We start from the raw sequence: 17,475 nt of genomic DNA on the forward strand, positions 1-17,475 counted from the left end.
TTGAATTCAATAGACTTTAACCAAAACCAGGGTTTCTCATTTCCTCCTCAACCACCCTCCATTTCCATATGCGACCACTTGGTTTGGGATGTTTTTGCCTCATTGGTCTTTGCAGCCACTAACAGGAGGCAGGAAGTCCACAATGAAAAATTAGATCAGTCCCTGTGTAAATCCCAAGCCCAGAGAAAGCCATTAGCTCTCCAACATGAACTTATTCTATAGAGATGAAATTGAAACCTAGATCTCAGAACAATTGCTGTGCTATTTCAACCCTAAAAACCACACACATTTTGTGGGACATCAATAATACCATGCGATGATTCATTCCTACCCCCTCCAATGGAGATTTTCTTTTCTGCAACAACAGCACACATGATCCTAATTTTGACAACTCATCTGTTTTCATATTTTGATACACTGTATAACTTTTTAAAATAAACCATAATTAGAAAGTAACCATATGCACTAGCCCTTCTTAAACTGAAATATACAATCACCAAAAATCATATATTCTTTAAAGAGCCACAGCATAAAAAATATCTAATCGCTGTAGGTGTGCTGCATTACTACAATACACTCTTACCTTCAATCATATCCATAATTATGCCCTACGTGTCATTTCATGTGAGAGTAGAAGCACTGTTAAATGAGGAAATTGAAAGGATATTGTCCTAGATGTGCCACTCTGCTGTTAGTTTCATGAAAATCAGCGCATCACCATTTCAATGCATTGACCCCTGTGAAGTTTCTGTATCTGCATGTTAGAGATTAACCAAACTGTCCACAGAAAGTTAAGTCTTGACCATTTCAGTCTAAATGCCCTTAAGTCATGATAAATGTTAAATCACTTCCAGCCAACCCCTCTGGCACTGAAAACTATTGCAAGTGTGGAGTCTCATTCTTTTTAGTTTTAATTCTTGGAGGTTTTAAAAATTACAAATTTTAAGTTTAAGTTCACCAAAAATATGTTGATCATTTTTCTCCTCGCGCTCTGTCAATCTAATCTTTCTTTCCATTTCTCTTTCTGTGTCTAATTTGGCAATTGAATCCACCCCTTCTAATTTATACCTCATTCTGCTGTCAATTTCACAATCTTTCAATCTGACTGGTTAAGGAGATAGACAGTTATTTTCCCTGTTCACTAGGGTCCCAACTGTCCAGTTTTGATTAGTGACATTATCTGCTTGCGCTTTCACCTACTTGCCACATAAAATTAAAAAGCCTAAAATGTGCAAAGGCAAATATAACCAGAAGACATGGGAGGTGCCCTGCTACAGCAAATTATGGCTCAATCTTTTTGTTTTGTCCATAGTAGTGGCACATATCCCAAGATTTGAAGCCCAACATACCTTTGTCTCACTGGTCATCAGTTTTCTTACAGTAAGTGTTCAATTTGGGACCTAGCTGGTGCAGTAGGTTAGACGCTAGTTTTTCACCTTTGCAATCCACATTTAAAGTAATATCAAATTCCAGTTTTCTATGGTCTGTTTGATCCAAATGAAAAAAGTGGTCAGGTATTCAAAAACACCTAAAAACAATGCACTCTTCTGATCTACATTAATTCTACCCATCACACCCACAGAATGCCACCGCCATCGTGCTGATCAATGTGCCAACCAATATTGTGATTAAGGAAAAGAAATTTAACAAAAGCAACCAAATCTGAAGAAGCATAAGTCATGAGGCAGGAATAAAGGAACATAGAGAAGATTATAATGTATTATGAGACAGAAACTGACCAACTTAACAAAATGTGATGTACTTATAATAAGAATGCTCTTTCAGACAGCCAGTGCAGATTTGATGGGCCAAATGGCCTCTTCCCACACTATAAAGATTCTGTGATTCTAAAGCTTGTAGATAGGTAGCAGAGTTGAGAGGTCTGATTCATCTGCTGCAATTGGGGGTGCGGGTGGGGGTGGCCTAGGCAAGGGGGAGAAATGAGAGAAAATGGAAAACATGGGGGGCAAGCTTTCATTCAAAGAATGAAATAATTCATTTTAAATCACCAGGTATCATCACAGGATAGCATTTCCAAACATTCCTAGCTTTGTTCCAAAGTCTATAGCCACAGGTTACATTAGGACTGTCATCTTTTAAAAGTCCTACTTCCATCTAACAACACGAGTGCAAAATTCTTCAGCACAAAGCCCAACACAAATCGCTTGGAAAGAAACAAACTTGCAAGGGCTGCAGGGAACCAGGAGGGGAATGGGACTAACCAGATTGCTCCATAGGTAAACTAGCATAGACTCGATGGGCCAAATGATCTCCTTCTGTGTTGTAAATGATCCTATGACTCTTTGACAAATCAAGAAGAAAGCACCTTGGGAGTGGGCTGCATGCCCAGACTAATTTTGTCATTTGGCAAATATAAAAACCAGTAGGTAAACTTGCATACCTTTCACATGCCATGTTGCGACATGAGAACACAGTTAAACAATTTAAAGTAAGAAGTTGGAAAAACTCAGCAGGTCTGGCAGCATCAGCGGAGAAGAGTTGACGTTTCGAGTCCTCATGACCCTTCAGCAGAACTTCTGCTGAAGGGTCATGAGGACTCAAAATGTCAACTCTTCTTCTCCGCCGATGCTGCCAGACCTGCTGAGTTTTTCTAGGTAATTCTGTTTTTGTTTTGGATTTCCAGCGTCCACAGTTTTTTGTTTTTAAAGTAAGAAGTTGATCATCATACAGGCCCAACAGGGAAGAAAATAAAATGGGTGGTAGCTGATACTGCTGATTAGAGTGCAGTTCCCAAGTCAGTGTCATAACTTGTCAGTCCAAAATCACCAGGCCCTGAAGAAACCTACATCTCTAATTTTGTCTCACCCATAGCTGGCTGCAATGGGGTGCCAACAGGGATCATGATATAAATCTACCCAATTCAATCCTACTCCAAGATTACAGTACCAAGTTGTAGTATAAAGATTACAAAATATAACCAGAATTTTTCGGTCGAAACACTGACGAACTTTGGACTAGATTAAGAAGTTGCTAAAACTGTTGATGTTGCTTTGGTGATGCAACATTAGAACATGAATAAATGCTTGATTATTCATCTAAAATGTGTAATTTCAGTAAAGCTTTTAAATGGTACAGCTTTCTGGGAATCAGTGTGTAATGTAGCAACAGATTTATTGCACAATTCTCTATATGCAGGGTCTTTTTTCGGGGCAGCTTACTGTCACCCTCACTTGTAGGCATTAATTCATACCAAAACATGATTCTATTAGGATGTCACCAAACAGTAATCACAAACTGTTACCTCAACTGTGGGCATGATCCTCCAGAAAATTGTGAATCCTACATTAAAAATGGTTCATTCTAGTTAACCTCACCATTATTCTTCATGCAAAATCCAGGGTGTTCCTCAATATCATAACCTCATATTATTGTAAAATAAATTAGTCTAACTTTCAACATCCATAGAAGTACAGTTAAAATGTGGAAATCAGGGATTTGCCCTGCTAGTCCAAAGATTTCACTACATTGGTACCTCACTGATTAGATTTGACATTAAAACACATGAAGGACTTGAAGCTGCAGTACTTCTTCATCCTACTTCATAAAGTTGCAGAGGTACTCTCTCTACTCCTCCAACTCTTCCTTTATACTTTAGCACTCATCTCCCTCAGCACCAAACCTGTTTAAATAGTTACTCTTGCATTCTCTCAAACCGCCCCCCACCCCCCCCCCTCAATTAGGTTAGCCCAAATACATCTGCCTCAATTGCTCCCTCACTCCCCTTGCCCCAATTGGGCATTCTTCCCCTTACAATGCAATTTCACATTGGCACTCTTTCCCAGCCAGTTCCCATGGGCACTTCCCCATCCCAAGTACTGCTCCCGGCATCTACCACCTTGACTTAAACCATTCGGTCACTGCCATCCATTCCATTCCTTTTGTTCTCCCCCAACTCTTACCAAACAGTTTCTAGTCATCACATATGATAGGTAGGAACTCCTCTTCCCAAAAGGAATTCTTAACTAAAGTTTACTTATTTTTAAATCAGCAGGAGGACTCTTACAGCAGTGCTACCAAGGGGAGAATGGCCAGCAGTTTCTAACACGTGATCCAGACCTCAAAATGCTGACAATCAGCATGCTGTTAGCATAAATGCTAACTGCAAATAGGGAAGGAAAAAGATTGCATTTAAATTAATTCCTATCTTATGTGATGCTCTTACTTCAGTAATTAAAACTGCTCCCACTACTTCAGTATTATAAAACTCAAAGCACACAATACATTTGTACAGTCAAAAATCTGTGAATGTACTGTGAGTTTTTACCCACAATGTGGTATAACCTAAAAATTCCCCACACACCATTAGGTTTCATAATTCTGGCAAAACTGAATATATGTTCTCTTGGCAGAAAAACCTAACTCTCCAAAAATAGTAATGCTCAGATGTGAGTAACTTTAAGCTATTAGCCAATTTTTGTGGCAGATCCAGCATTCCTTACATCAAAGGAGACGAAAAACTTGCAAAGTTGTCACTGCATTGCTATTTCAGAATACATTTTTCTATCCAAGGAACAGGAGTAAACCATTCAGTCCCTTAAGCCATGATTTAATTGAATGGCAGAACAGGCTCATCTGCAGCTTGACCCTATCCACCCCTTTGGTTCTACAACCCTTAATACTTTTGCCCAACAAAATTCTATCAATCTCAGATTTGACATTTTCAATTTACCTAGCCTCATCAGCTTTTTGGGAGAAGAAATGTTCCGGGTGTTTACTATCCGTTTTTTGAAGAAGTAATCACTGGTTTAGACTGCCTAGCTCTAATTTTAAATATAAACTCCTTTATTCTGGACAACCCCACCAGAATGATGCCACCACCAAACACATCTTCCCTTCACCCCCCTTATCAGCATTCCGTAGGGATTGCTCCCTCCGGGACACCCTGGTCCACTCCTCCATCACCCCCTACTCCTCAACCCCCTCCTATGGCACCACCCCATGCCCACGCAAAAGATGCAACACCTGCCCCTTCACTTCCTCTCTCCTCACCGTCCAAGGGCCCAAACACTCCTTTCAAGTGAAGCAGCATTTCACTTGCAATTCCCCCAACTTAGTCTACTGCATTCGTTGCTCCCAATGTGGTCTCCTCTACATTGGAGAGATCAAACATAAACTGGGCGACCGCTTTGCAGAACACCTGCGGTCTGTCCGCAAGAATGACCCAAACCTCCCTGTCACTTGCCATTTTAACACTCCACCCTGCTCTCTTGCCCACATGTCTGTCCTTGGCTTGCTGCATTGTTCCAGTGAAGCCCAACGCAAACTGGAGGAACAACACCTCATCTTCTGACTAGGCACTTTACAGCCTTCCGGACTGAATATTGAATTCAACAACTTTAGGTCGTGAGCTCCCTCCCCCATCCCCACCCCCTTTCTGTTTCCCCCTTCCCTTTTTTTTCCAATAAATTATATAGATTTTTCTTTTCCCACCTATTTCCATTATTTTTAAATATCTTAAAATCTTTTATGCTCTCCCCACCCCCACTAGAGCTATACCTTGAGTGCCCTACCATCCATTCTTAATTAGCACATTCGTTTAGATAATATCACCAACTTTAACACCTATGTGTTCTTTTGTTCTATTGTTGTTGACATCTTTTGATGATCTGCTTCTATCACTGCTTGTTTGTCCCTACAACCACAACCCCCCCTCCACTTCTCTCTCTCTCTCTCTGCATCCCCCCCCCTCCCCCCACACACACCTTAAACCAGCTTATATTTCAACTCTTTCTTGGACTCGAACTCAAGTTCTGTCGAAGGGTCATGAGGACTCGAAACGTCAACTCTTTTCTTCTCCGCCGATGCTGCCAGACCTGCTGAGTTTTTCCAGGTAATTCTGTTTTTGTTCTGGATTTCCAGCATCCGCAGTTTTTTTGTTTTTAACCCACCAGAAGAAATGTTTCTATCTACCCTATCAATTTATTTTCGTATTTTAAATACTTCAATTAAATCATCTCTCTTTTTGCAAGGAAACAGCCTAGTCTGTGCAATCTGCACATGTTACATTATAAACTTTAAGTACAGCACCTCCAAACCAAAAAACTATGTTTCAGAATTTACGTCTTAGGAAATTTTATTGGTTTTGTATAAACTTATTTAATGATTAATTAGAATATCCATGCCTTATTTTTATCATCTGAATGAAAACACCATTTTGGAAGCCAACCAAGTTATTGTTAACTAGAATCTCCCAAAACATAATAATGGCAAAAAAAAGATTTTGAAATTTATCTTGAGAGCAGGCAGTCCAGAAAGGGTTCACTAAGTTGATCCCAGGTAGGGAGGGATTTTATGAGAAGAAGTTGAGTAGGTTGGGCCTGTACTCATTGGAGTTTAGAAGAATGAGAGGTAACCTTACTGAAACATGAGATTCTTAGGGGGCTTGACAGGGTAGATGCTGAGAGGTTGTTTTCCCTTGCAGGAGAGTCTAGGACCAGAAGGCATAATCTCAGAGTAAGGGGTCGCCCATTTAAGACAGATGAGGAGAAATTTCTTCTCTCAGAGGATAGTGAATGTGGAATTCTTTACCAGAGGGTCGTAGAGGCTGGGTCGTTAAGTATGTTCAAGGCTGAGATAGACATATTTTTAAACCAGTAAGGGAATCAAGGGTTTATGGGGAAAAGGCAGGAAAGTGGAGCTGAGGGTTATCAGATTAGTCATGATGTGCCAAATGGCCTATTTCTGCTCCTACTTCTTATGGTAAAGATATCTCTTTAAAAGGGGCACATTAAGTACATGATTTACTCTTTTACCAAGGGATAGTGCTGAGCTATCTGCCTACATAAACAGTACAACAGTTTTTTTTTAAAAAAACTGCACATCCTGGTTCATTACTGGCCTGAAAGTTACAAATCTGAAAATATTGCATCATTGCAATTTGAGCCAGAGTACACGTATTAAAATAAAAATCCTTTACAACGTAACTGCTTTGCAAGATCAAATGCTGAGATTAATATGTTGTTCTATAGAGTTCAAGTGACCAGATCGGAGCTCCACTCCACATGAATAGAAAGATGCAAAGGGGAGGGCAAGAGGACCATTAATACACACTCTACTCACTGCATAGTACTGAACATGAACTAGCCTTCCAACCACTAAAACATGAACACCTGTAATGTATTTCTAGCATTAGCTCTTTTTTTTAAATTCCAGATTTTCAGTTTTTTTAATTTTTAACTCTGCAAATGTATCATCTTGACAACTGATGGTGTTTGGTTATGGTTACAGGATGTGTGTGAGGGTGTGGTGGGAGGATACAGGAGGTAGGAAAGCCATAGCCAAGCAACAACTTTTTAAATAATTTCTAATGTATGTCCTAAATATGCAGACTTTGATATAAACAAAACTATTATTTTACTTTTCACTGAATAGGTGAGAATGAATTAAATTCATAGGATCACAAGAAATACAAGGAGTGGGCCATTCAGCCCTTGCATCTGCTTTGCCATTCAATAAAATCACAGCTAATTGGATTGTGATCTTAACTCCACCTTTCAGCCTGCTCATGAGCTTGGCCTAAATAGCCAAGTGGTTATGGTACTGGGTTTGTAACCCTAAGATCAAGAGTTCAAATCTCACAATGGCAAACTATGAAACAATGTAACTTCATCTGAAACAGATGGAAACAGGTTTACTCAAAAAAAAGAGTATCAAGAGTTCAAATCTCACAATGGCAAAACTATGAAACAATGTAAGTTCATCTGAAACAGATGGAAACGGGTTTGTACTCGAAAGAGGTTTCAGCCTGCTCACCACCACCGCCACCCCCCCCCCCCAAAAAAAAAACACACAATCCCCGACTCCGTTGCAGATCAAAAATCTAATTTAGCCCTGAATGTATTAAGTGACCCAATCTCCACTGTTCTCTGGGGAAGAAAATTCTAAAGACTAACAACCCTCAGATAAAAAAATTCCTCATTTCCATCTTAAATGAGAGTGCCCTAATTTTCAATGTCCCCTGGTTCTAAGTTCCCCCACAATGGGAAATATCCACCCAGCATTTACCCTGTCAAGCCCCCTCAGGATAGTCTATGTTTGAATAAGATCATCTCTCATTCTTGAGTATAGGACCAATCTGCTTCATCTTTCCTCATAAGATAACCCCTTCATCCCAGGAGTTAGCCTAGTGAACCTTCTCTGAACTGCTCCCTATACATGTATATCCCTCCTTAACGGAAGGAGACCAAAACTGTACACGGTAATCTAGGTGCAGTCTCATCAATGCCCTGTACAGTTGTAGCAAGGCTTCCCTACTTTTATACTCCAACCCCCTTACAATAAAGGCCAACATTCCATTTGCCTAATTACTTGCTGTGCCTGCATGCTAACTTTTTTGTGATTCATGTACAAGGACACCCAGATCCCTCTGTACTACAGCATGCTGCAGTTTCTCTCCATTCAAATAATATATTGCTTTTCTATTCTTCCTGCTAAAGTGGACAAGTTCACATTTTCCAATATTATATCCTGTCTGCCAAATCTTTGCCCATGCACTTAATCCAACTTTATCCCTTTGTAAACTCTTTGTATCGTCCTCACAACTTGCTTTCCTATCTTTGTATCATCTGTAAATGTGGCTGCAATGAAGTTGGCCCCTTCATCCAAGTTATTAATGTAGATCACAAATAGTTGAGGCCACAGCACTGACCCATGTGGCACCCCACTCATTACAGTTTGCTAACAAGAAAATGATCCCCTTATCCCAATTCTGTTTCCCGCTAGCTAATCAATCCTCTATCCATGTTAATATATCACCCCAACACAATGAGCTCTTATTTTGTGCAGTAATTTTATTGAATGCCTTTTGAAAATTCAAATAAACTTTTACCATTCCTGCTGATGTTAATGCTGGAAAGTCAGATTCCAGAGTAAAACCTGGTTTGATAGATCCTAACTTTTAATTTTTTTTTTAAAGAAACCGTGGAAAGCAGTTATGAATACATTTACAGGAGTCTGCTAGTGTACTTTTAACAAATAATAAAATATTTATCAAAAAAACTATATTACACTTGACAGAAAATTTGGAAAGATTTCAATTCAAACACCAGTAAATTAGTCAAATCACACTACTCTTTCATCCCAAATATACCTTCACAAATTTGTAAAGTTAAACACAACTTACAGTATCTGTCTTATGCTCTAATATCGAGGTAAAGTATGTGGTACATGTAAACAAAAAGGCAAACTGCAGCTGGATACACCACACTCCAAAACCTAGTGACAGATGCCACCAAAGCAGAGTCTATGGATTTCTCATCAAACACCCCCCTCCCCCCACCGGATGCTTGTCACACAGTGAGCCAACCAGTTTCACTGAAACTCTGTCTTTCATACGAGGGTTTCCAACCTCCACACTCAAGGATCGCACCTTAGAATTCTCTCTCAAACGACGCTTTCACTCAGACGTCATCAACAAGGATCCATCTCCAGGGTTTCAATCTCTCCTTCCGATGTTCCTTTCCCTGGATCTCTATGTACACTCACTTCGCCTTATATGCACACTTTCAGACATTCGGCCATGACAAGCAGAACACCAATGCTCAAAAGGGTACATTTGCCCTTCTGGCCTGCAGCATTGGAGTTACAAACCTATGGCTGCCTCCTCGGGTCTTCAGGTTTCTCTCAAGCCCACTTTGCTCCAAGTCTGCTACCCACAGCTTTCTCTCTAATTAGGAGCCTGTTTCTCTGCTCCTTACTTTTAACTTCACTTAACAAGACCCGTTTCAGATTCCTGTCCTTGTCCCTTAACCTGACTGTCCTCTTGGTCCTAAACTAGGGAGTGCGACAGAAACAGACCCTTCTCCCGTCCTGCTCACCAGGACACCTTCTCCAAAATGGCACTCCTCTTCCCTTTTCATGCTGTTTCACCTTTCCTCCTTTTTTCTTCTGTGCAAGACCACTTTCCAGCTGAAGAAATAACAAAAACGAACTGCACAGGTGTGCAGGGCTGTTTACCGGCCTGTAGACATAAAGACGAACCGACTGCACATGCATGGCCATTCTCCAGGCGGCATGTGTGCAGAACCCGAAGATTGTACAAAAGAACGAACTGCTTATGTGTGGCCATTCTACAATCAGAGACTGCCGAACTGGTAGTTCCCGATCTCCGATTTAAAGGTGAGTTTTTTCCTCCCTTTGTGGTTTATCACACAACATCTACTTTATCCACTCTGTTTATTACATTGTCAAAAAAACTAAGAAATTTGTCAAACAAGATTTCCCTTTCACAAAACCATGTTGGCTCTGCCACATTGCATTATGATTTTCTAAATGTTCTGCTACTCCTACCTCCTTAATAATGAATTCTAGCATTCGCCCAATGACTGGCATTAGACTAACTGGCCTATTGTTCCTTGCTTTCTGTCTCCCTCCTTTCCTGAATAGCGTTGTTACATTTGCGGTTTGCCAGTCCACTAGCAACTTTCCAGAATCTAGGGAATTTTGGAAGATTACAGCCAATGCATCCACCATCTCTGCAGCCATTTCTTTAAAGGCCCTTGGATGCAGGCCATCAGGTCCAGGGGACTTGATCTGAGATGAGTGGTTTCTTTTCCACACTTCATTCCCAGCCCAAAAGAACTTACTGCCCAGTCCAAACCTAACAATTTGTACTCAAGTTGGGGATTCCATGTAGAATAGCAACAAAATTCTTATCAATGAAAATCATATCAAATTCTACTAAGTCAGTATCAGTGCATTAATTATAAAGATAAAAACAAAAAAACTGCGGATGCTGGAAATCCAAAACAAAAACAAAAGCAGAATTACCTGGAAAAACTCAGCAGGTCTGGCAGCATCGGCGGAGAAGAAAAGAGTTGACGTTTCGAGTCCTCATGACCCTTCGACAGAACTTGAGTTCGAGTCCAAGAAAGAGTTGAAATATAAGCTGGTTTAAGGTGTGTGTGTGGGGGCACCTCTCTCTCTCCGCCCCCCCACACACACTTATTTCACAAATAAAACTAAGATGGAAAAATTATCAAAATTATCAAAAGTTGGTTGAGTGCCAATAATGTCACAATAAGTGAAAATTAAAAGCTCAAAATGGTCCCATTGGTCTAGCAATGAGTGTTTTAGAGCATCAACATGCAGGACCATAGGCTAGTGAGACTCCATCCAGGCTGCATGTAGGTGCTGACCTCAGAATGCTGCCATGAGAAAGTATCAAGCATTTCCCATAAGTCAGCTGAAAATAAGGGGAGTCATTCCTCCGCTCCTTTATTACATTTGAACTGTTCCTCTATTACATCTAAACCAAGTTGGAACAAAAGGAGACTTGCCAGGAGCACCGATGCAGTAAATAAAGTGATACCCTTGGGGGCTGGGGAAAAGGTACAAAATAAAGCTGGAAGTAAACCCAGAAACCCAGTCAAGATTTATCAAATGGTAGAAAATAAACATGAGATGGATATTACTACTCTACTTAGACATCCCTATTGTGAAAAAAGAGGCATTCTGAGGCCACCAGCTCAGCCAAAAGACATGAAAAAAAAGGATGATAAAACAGGAAGTAGTTATAACGGATGACTTCAAATCAATTGAATATAAACTGGGAAAACTCCAAAAATAATTGACCGCCACAACCTGGTAAATATAGTGCATGCCTGCTTCATGAGTCAAGGAAAACACAGGAGCATGACTTTGTATTTGTTGATGATCCAATGCGTTGTAAGTGGAAGTGATTACATTCATCAGGTACAGCAGCCGCAATCACTGACCTCAGCATAATCTGTGAGCCCAACATACTAGAGCTCAGGAGTCAGGCATATAAAAAGAGCTAATTCAACACAAAAAGGAACAATCATAGCAAGTCGAAACAAACCAGTCGAAACATCATGAGACAACTTGGATTTCTGTACAATAACCCAGTAAGCAGGAATCAGCATGGATTCAGAAGTTGTGTCTGGTCAACCTCTTTGAGGAAATGATAATGGATAGTAGAAAGTTCTGTGAGGTGTACCTAAATTTCCAAAAAGGCACTTGAAAGACATTTCAGGGTAAAACTAGCTCAGTACCCAAGGAGGAACAGAATAGAAAAATTATGCTGTTAGGAGGGTATGAGGCAGCTCATGTGAAGCTTAGAACATAGATCAGTTGGGCTGAATGGCCTGTTTTTGTGCTGTAAATCCTAAGTAACCTCAAAGCCATTAAATCTTAGGAATGGATAGGAAATTGCCTGTAAGGTAGGAAACAATATATTCAAGTCAAGTTCACTCGGGTTGTATCGGGATAGGATGGGAAGAAAGACTTCAGGAGAGTACTATGCAGGTTGCCTTCCTTTGCTGTTAAAGCCACAACTGTTGCTAAATTATGATAAACTACATCCAGAAGATCTATTGAAATTGGTCCAATTCAGAGATGCCATACAAGGCAAAACTGCGAAATTGAAGGAGACAATTCAGATATCTCAGAACAAAATATATATTTTAGAACACTGATACATGCAATTTAATGCAGGCAACAATAAAGGACTGCACACTAGAGGAAAAATGAGTGAAATACATACTCTGTGGAATGGTCTTGAAATAGCCAAGGATAAATAGGAGTCTTACAAGACCTAAGACTCAACGTATCAAACCAATATATAGCAGCAATCAACAAAACCAATGGAATGTTGAAGTATTTAACCAAAACTGTAGAAAACCACCAAAGGCACATCCAAGCACCAAGGGGCATACAGAGACAAATCACAAGGAAAAGAAAAACTGGAGAACTAGAAAAGAGCAGAGAGTTTACCTTACTGAGATAAGAGATAATTTGATAGGATGGAATAAATAGATCAGGAATGTTTTAAATTAAATTGCAAAATTACACCAGGTCAACACAGTTTCACCTAGTAAAATAAAAACCTGTGTGTCTTATAGAGAAATTGTTTTTCACAGGAGAGTGCCACATGGATTGGACTTCCAGGTTACAGGCAGGGGCGGAGGATGGTGATGACAGCAAAAAGGAATGTTCACCACCACCTTCTCAAGGGCAATTTGAAATATGTAATAAATGCTGTCCTTCCAAGCAATGCTCATTTGCCATGAACAAATAAATAAAAACCTTGAATTATTTGAACAACAACTGGATGCTGAGGGGGAGGGGGTGGGGAAGAAGAGAGACTAGAAGGTCTCTGTGGATAGATGGATGGATGAGTTAAGATGGACCAAAAAGCCTTACACATTGTAAAGTATCTTGTGATCTCATCAGTGGTTGGTCTCAGAAAGATATTAGCTGAGGTTTTAAAACATAAGACCATAAGACATAGGAGCAGAAATTAGGCCATTCAGCCCATTGAGTCTGCTCCGCCATTCAATCATGGCTGATAAGTTTCTCAATCCCATTCTCCCACCTTCTCCCCGTAACCTTTGATCCCCTTACCAATCAAGAACCTATCTATCTCGGTCTTAAATACACTCAATGACCTGGCCTCCACAGCCTTCTGTGGCAATGAATTCCACAGATTCACCACTCTCTGGCTAAAGAAGTTTCTCCTCATCTCTGTTCTAAAAGGTCTTCCCTTTATTTTGAGGCTGTGCCCTTGAGTCCTAGTCTCTCCTACTAATGGAAACATCTTCCCCACATCCACTCTATCCAGGCCTTTCAGTATTCTGTAAGTTTCAATCAGATCCCCCCTCAGTTCTAAACTCCATCAAGTATAGACCCAGAGTCCTCAAACGTTCCTCATATGTTAAGCCTTTCATTCCTGGGAGAGTTCCCATGAACTCTAGTTCCTCTAGACCGTCTCCAGGACCAGCACATCCTTCCTGAGGTGGGGGGCCCAAAATTGCTCACAATATTCTAAACGTGGTCTGACCAGAGCCTTATAAAGCCTCAGCAGCACATCCCTGCTTTTATATTCTAGTCCTCTCGAAATAAATGCCAACATTGCATTTGCCTTCCTAACTACTGACTCAACCAGCAAGTTAACCTTGAGAATCCTGGACTAGGACTCCCAAGTCCCTTGGCACTCCAGATTTCTGAATTCTCTCCCCATTTAGAAAATAGTCTATGCCTCTATTCTTCCTACCAAAGTGCACGACCTCATACTTCCCCACATTGTATTCCATCTGCCACTTCTTCGCCCATTTTCCTAACCTGTCCAAATCCTTCTGCAGCCTCCCCACCTCCTCAATACTACCTGTCCCTCCACTAACTAATGCCCCAAAATGGCAGCACGAAAACATCAGAGAGTTTAGGCACTAACATGCACCTTAGAACAGTCAGACCTAAAGTCAATACTGCACTGTGCATCATACCTATCATCAAATGCATTCTAATTGGGTATTGATTACAAAATATGCATGCAAGATGAATCTCATCATGAAATACAATAAACCCACCCAAGCGGTGGCAGCGGTGGGGGGGGGGGGGGGTAACAATTTAGCAAGCCTTTCACAGAGAAATGTGTTTTCTTTTAGCCCCTATCCAAGGTCCCCCACACCATTCCCCAAGAGGTTGGGTAGGTAAACGAACCCCGGGCTTCTGTTAACACTAGACTTGGGTGTTAGAAGGCATACAAAAGGTTGCATGGAATGATTTCTCAGCAGGATTCCTCTTTCTCTCCCTGCAGGGATGTGTCTGGCCTCTACTTAACACCACTACCAAGAAAACACAGAATTAGGAATTCATTGTATGAAAAAAGGAGACACTGACCAGCATCCTACAGCTCTGTGGGACAGCACTCCACCACACACGTTCATGAATACAGTACAAGTTTCCACACTCTGGATACATTGAAACTATTCTACAAAGCACTCTTTCACTCAGATCACTAGCCTGGATATATTCAGCTTAAATATTAATTCATTTCTGAATCATTTATGCTGAGCAGGGAATTTCCCAATCATCAAGAACCAAGCAGCCTCAAAAGTGGTAATCCTCTTGTGTAAACTATCAGAAGCACTGTGCCTAGAGATGGCAGCAAACAACACAATATTATGGAGGTATGGAAACATAAGAGTTGTGCATTTTTCATGGCCTACTTAAATCAGGAGGGTCTTCCGAAAATCAGTTTTTCTCTAAAATATGTCAACCGAAGCTCACCACTAAAAGTCACAAACTTTTCAACAGTCATCAAGGGTGCTCCTTGAAATACACATCCATATCAACAACAAATAATGTCATACACCAGTCTTTAAATGCCTACGATACGACAGTGAGGCTTTCTTCCCGCTTTCATACAAAGTTACAGCAAAACACTAAAACCCGCAAAAACTAAGCCGGCATAAAAATTTTATGGGAGAAAAAAAGCAAAAATTTAAACATCAACCAAGGTTTCATTAATTTAGCTTGCACCCCGTGAATTATTTGTTTTCCTGACCATGCAGAAGACCATGAAATTTGACTAAAGCTCATTAAAGCTTGAGCTGACACTTAAGCGTCGACACTTACCTACTTACCTTGTGGCACCACTTGTGCCGGCAAAACAAAGATTCCTACTGGAAATAGGCTCAGCTGCTTCCAACAATAAAAGAACAGCCTCAGTGCAGCCAGAGAATTACTTTAAAAGACCTTCCACGGTATACAGCTCTTCCAAAAGGGTGAATGTCACACAAGTTCGCGTCATAAAGTTGCGGAGAATTTGTCAGCATTGAATTTTGATAAATTCTCGAACAAAAAATCGCTACCACGCCCAGCGCATGAACACCCCGCGTTGAAACAACCAGTGCCACAAAAGGAGTCAAACTTTAGTTTCCCCTCCAAAAGGAATCAACCATCCTGTATATATTTATCACATTCTTCAGTTGGAGATACAAACACTGGAAAGAAAGGGATCCATTGAAAAGCAGGACATCGAGCCAAGAGTGACTCGACCAGTAAATGGTTAAAAAGGAGCCTGACGTCAGGCTCAAACTTGAAATCTAGGGATTAAGACCCAAGAACCCCCTTTAGATATTAAGCAATTTACAATTGGTCTCCTTGAATTGTTCTGGGGTTCCCCCCCCCCCCTCCCCTCCCCTCCCTCTAAGTACACACAAAGGAGGAGAGCGGGGGTCGCGTCAACAATAGGAGTCGGTCGATCTTCTCCTTTAGGGTTGGGCTCGGAGACTAGCAGCTGGGTTAATTATAAACCTCGCCTTCCATGAAGAAACGAATCCCTTTCGAAATTAAGTTAATTTAATTTAAACAAACGCAAACATTTCAGAGCTTTGCAGCGCTCCAGGACAGTGCAGCCAAGATACAGGCACCAAGAAGTTCGGAGCTTTCAAAGTTGGAAGCCGAAAGGGCGATCGCCGCGCGCCCTAAGTTCATTTAACTTTTTAGTTCGTTCCTCCCAATTTTTTTTCATGTTCAGTAAAACCGACCGGTGATAAAGAGAAAAAGAGCAATGAGGTAAACGAACAATAAAAAAAAATCACATTGACCTACTCACACAAGACAACAGGCAGCTCCTCACCTTTACTTTTCCAAGTGCGGTTCAATCGGAGAGACTTCAAGGAAGGTGAGTGACTCACATGACTCGATCTGGGTTTTAATCCAGAGGGAAGAGAGATAGAAGGGGGAAAAGAGGAAGGACTCACCTGTGGGCGATGCACACATCCGCTCTGAGTAACAACGACACGAGGAACAGGAAACGGAATCAGCCGATTCCTCACGAATAATGAAGAGGAGAAAGCCTCCTGATGGCACCCGCGGTGAGGATGTGTCTTGAATGCTCAGCGACTCTCCTGTGGTTGAAGTGCGGCTGCGAAGGGCTCAGCAGCTCCGGCGCGCCTTCCACCGACAAACTGCTCGGGACATTGGTGGTTTTAATTCCGGCGGGGGGGGGGGGAACGTGTGGAGAAAATGACGCCGGAGCTGTGGGAATTCTCCACACATGCAACGTCAGAATCATCATCAGAAACTGGCACAACTTCTTAGTTAGTCCCAGGATGTCTTATGTAGCGATTGTGGCTTTTTCGTTATGGTGATAAATTCGGACTGAATTAGAACACACTCCAACCCGGGCTTCTGTTTGCTTATCTTAAACCGATCATTTTGTTATTGCTGGCTATATGAATGTTTATTGCGCTGATTTCTTTGAAGATGTGTATGTGTGTGTGCGTGTGTGTTTTCTCTCTGCCCCGCCCCTGTCGTGTTTGTCAGTTTCACGCTAGTACTGCCTCGGGAGGTTTTACAGGCATGAGTTGTGTCGGGTTTTCTTTTGCCAAACTGCCGTCGACGAGAGTTTTTCGGACAGTTTAACAAGAACTGAAAGTTGGGGAACTTTAATGTTGAGGGCGGTTCAGCAAACTGTCTGAATCTCAGGATTCACCATAAGAAGTCTGGCAGTGCGAGGCCGTTAAGCAGAGCACACGAACGAGTAGTGTCATTCATATTACTCGCTTCATTCCAAAAATGCGATTATACATATGAGACATATTTAAATAGAACTTTTCATGACCATCGGACGTCTCAAAGTGTATTGCAGCCTATTAAGAACTTTTTGAAGTGTAGTCACTCTTGTAATGTGGAGCCACAGCAAACTCC

The 17,475-nt window shown here is 41.2% G+C and overlaps 1 protein-coding gene across 3 annotated transcripts in view; it reads right to left on the minus strand.

Annotated features, from left to right (window-relative positions):
* LOC121285613 (plexin-B2-like) overlaps positions 1-16,735 on the minus strand; it is a 249,354-nt gene extending 232,619 nt beyond the window's left edge. The window contains exon 1 of one of the 3 annotated variants that reach the window (XM_041202227.1): positions 16,527-16,735. The gene's annotated coding sequence lies outside the window, so the exon portion shown is untranslated. The other 2 variants (XM_041202228.1, XM_041202229.1) reach the window with 2 other exon arrangements.
* Positions 16,736-17,475: the final 740 nt, after the last annotated feature.

The sequence above is a fragment of the Carcharodon carcharias genome, chromosome 13 (assembly GCF_017639515.1).
Source record: "Carcharodon carcharias isolate sCarCar2 chromosome 13, sCarCar2.pri, whole genome shotgun sequence".
In the NCBI taxonomy this organism is placed as follows: Eukaryota; Metazoa; Chordata; class Chondrichthyes; order Lamniformes; family Lamnidae; genus Carcharodon; species Carcharodon carcharias.